The sequence below is a fragment of the Callithrix jacchus genome, chromosome 2 (genome assembly GCF_049354715.1).
Source record: "Callithrix jacchus isolate 240 chromosome 2, calJac240_pri, whole genome shotgun sequence".
NCBI classification, from domain to species: Eukaryota; Metazoa; Chordata; class Mammalia; order Primates; family Cebidae; genus Callithrix; species Callithrix jacchus.
The window spans coordinates 120471264-120474692 of record NC_133503.1 but is presented as its reverse complement, the minus strand read 5'-3'; the positions used below and the strand labels follow the sequence as shown (position 1 = coordinate 120474692).

General features: G+C 45.6%; 1 pseudogene; it reads right to left on the bottom strand.

The window, feature by feature from the left end:
• Positions 1 to 1700: 1700 nt before the first annotated feature.
• Positions 1701 to 3188, bottom strand: LOC100398075 (keratin, type II cytoskeletal 8-like; annotated as a pseudogene).
• Between the last annotated feature and the right edge of the window lie 241 nt (positions 3189 to 3429).

Sequence of the window (3429 nt, the reverse complement as noted above, 5' to 3'; positions counted from 1 at the left end):
GTAGAGACAGGGTTTCTTCATGTCATGCTGGTCTGGAACTCCTGACCTCAGGTGATCCGCCTGCCTCAGTCTTCCAAAGTGCTGGGATTACATGCGTGAGCCACCGTGCCCGACTGTTTTTTCCTTTGAGATGGAGTCACTCTGTCACCCAGGCTGTAGTGCAATCAATGACAATGGCCCATTCTTGGCTTACTGAATGCAACCTCTGTCTCCTGGGTTCAAGCAATTCTCCTGCCTCAGTCTCCTGAGTAGTTGGGAGGCGCCCACCACCACACCCAGCTAATTTTTGTATTTTTAGTAGAGATGGGGTTTCACCATGTTGGTCAGGCTAGTCTTGATCTCCTGACCTCAGGTGATCTGCCCACCTTGGCCTCCCAAAGTGCTGGGATTACAGGAGTGAGCCGCCGCACCCCACCAAATTCGTTCTACTTTCTACCATCTCTCCTTTTCCTTTCATTTTTTTCTCAGGTCCTCAATTTTTATATTGTCAAGGCATATAGCAATTATACTCATCCTTTTACACCTTTGTCTTCTTATTGATATTATATTTAAGTCTATGTATTGCTTATTATTTGTTCCTTTGCCATTGCTTTCCTTAATCACCTTTCTTTTTACTGGAAAAAGTGGATCTTCAAGATCTTCCATGTTGTACATAGATTATCTGAATCCTGTACACATAAAGGAGTGTTTGGCTAGGTATCTAATGCTTGGCTCAGACTTCTTTTCTTGAGTACAGGGCTCTACAATGTTCTGTAAGCATCAAAAGCTGCTTTTGAAAAGTATGATGCAGCTTGATATTTGTTCCTCATGACCTGGATTTCTTGCGGAGTTATCCAAAGAATTTTGTTTTTATTCCTTAAAGCCCAAAACTGGTTTTTGTTTATTTCTTTATATCTTAATGTTGATTCTGGATTGGTTTTCTTGGGTATATGATATTCCTTTTCAAGAGACTCAAGTCATATGTGATTTTAGGGATATTCCCTTGAATAATTTAAAATTGAATAATTGAATAAATTGAATAATTTAAATTATTTGTTCTGTTACTTTATTTTGTTCTTATTCCTCAAGAACTTAAATTATGTGTTTGTGGATCTCCTTTGTTTCTCTCTTAATCTTTCTCTCTAGTCTCTTATTTCTTTTATTTTTTTACTTTTTCCCATTTTCTTTCTCATATCATTATTGTGTTTTTAAATCTGGTGTCACTTGTGCTTTTTGCAATTTAATCTGCATTTCTGAAATAATTTTATCTTTTTCTTTCATTTCTTTTCTGAATTCTGTCAGTTCTCAGTTTCACGTTCCTACTGTCTGGCCATCTTTTCTCTGAGTTCCTTTATTTCTATTCCATGATTTTTATAACTGTGACTATATATATATATATAGCTTTTCTTTATAATATAAAAATGTTTGTGATTTTCTTCTAATCTTGGCAGTCTTTTTCTGGGGAGATTTCTTCTATAGCTGAGCTCTGATTTTCTTGTCTTTTTATGACATCTTCATTTGGATGCAACATTTTTACTTTTTTGTTCCTAGTTCAATGAGTTTTTCCTGGCTCACCTATTATCAAAAGAACCTAGTAAATGGGAAAAGAGAGGCAAGTGTTGTGTTTTAGTTCACCTGTGCTGTTATTATAGCATACTTGAAACTTGGAAATTTATAAAGAATAGAAATTTATTTCTCACAGTTTTTGCACTTTTCCACAATCAAGGTGCTGGAAGATTTGGTTGTCTGGCGAGGGCTACTTTCTGCTTCCAGAATGGTGCCTCAATGCTCCATCCTCCAAAGAGAAGGAAGTATATGTGTTCACATAGCAGAAAACAGAGGTTAAAAGGGGGCAAATTCTCTCCATCGAGCTCTTTTTTTTTTTTTTTTTTTTTTTTTTCCAAGCTAGCTGAAATTTTATATTGGACCAAACAAAAAAGAAAGAAAAAAAGCAATTGAATTGTTTTGCAGCTGGAGGCATGGGCAAGGGGGGTCCCCAGGCAGTAAACTCCCCGCCGGTGGGCTGAGGGCTAGGGTTGAGCGTCAGGTGGGTCTCCTGTTCCCTGCACTCCCCTGCACAGCAGCCTCCCTCCTGGGCTCTGGGGCAGCCTCAGGAGGGGCAGGCTGGGAGGGGCTGTTGCAGCTATTCACTTGGGCAGGACGTCAGAGGACTCGGACACCAGTCTACCATCGCGGGTCTCAATCTTCTTCACAACCACAGCCTTGGTGGAGCTGGTGCGGCTGAAGGAGCTGGAGCCCATGACAGAGCCAAAGCTGGAGCCCAGGCCGTAGCTGAGGCCGGGGCTTGTGAGGCCCCCATAGGCAGAGCTCAGACCACCTGCATAGCCACTGGTGGTCTTCGTGTGGATACTCATATTCTGCATCCCAGACTCCAGCCGGCTCTCCTCGCCCTCCAATAGCTTGCGGTAGGTGGCGATCTCGATGTCCAGGGCCAGTTTGACATTCATCAGCTCCTGGTACTCACGCAGCTGCTTTGCCATGTCCTCCTTGGCCCGCTGCAGGGCGGTCTCCAGCTCCTGCTGCTTGGCATGAGCATCCTTGAGTGCCTGCTCCCCCCAATGCTCAGCATCTGCAATGGCGGACTCCAGGGAAGCCCTCTGGCCTTTGAGGCCCTCGATCTCAGCCTGGAGCCGGCTGATGTTCCAGTTCATCTTGGAGATTTCAGTCTTCGTACTCAGCAGGTTATCCCCGTGCTTCCCAGCCAGCGTCTGCAGCTCCTCATACTTGATCTGGTATACGCTCTCTGCCTCAGCCCAGCTGCGGTTGGCGATCTCCTCGTACTGTGCCTTGACCACAGCGATGGTGCTGTCCATATCCAGGGAGCGGCTGTGGTCCACGGACAGCACCACAGACGTGTCGGAGATCTGGGACTGCAGCTCCGGGATCTCCTCTTCATACAGCTGCCTGAGGAAGTTGATCTCGTCAGTCAGTCCTTCCAAGAGAGACTCCAGCTCTACCTTGTTCATGTTAGCTTCATCCACATCCTTCTTGATGAGGACAAATTCATTCTCCATCTCTGTAAGCTTATTGATCTCATCCTCACACTTGTTCTTGAAGTCCTCCACCAGCCCCTGCATTTTGCCAAGCTCCGCCTCCAGCTTCAGCTTCTCCTGGCCCAGAGTCTCCAGCTGCCGCCCCAGGTTGTTGATGTAGCTCTCAAACATGTTGTCCATGTTGCTCCGAGCCGTTTTCTGCTCCACTTGGTCTCCAGCATCTTGTTCTGCTGCTCCAGGAACCGCACCTTGTCAATGAAGGAAGCAAACTTGTTGTTGAGGGTCTTGATCTGCTCCTTCTCTTGGGTATGGACGGCCTGGATGTTGGGGTCCACATCCACCTTAATGGGGTTCAGCAGGCTCTGGTTGATGGTGACGGAGGTGATGCCTCCCATGCCTATGCCCCAGCATAGCCTGCATCCAGGCCACCCCGGAA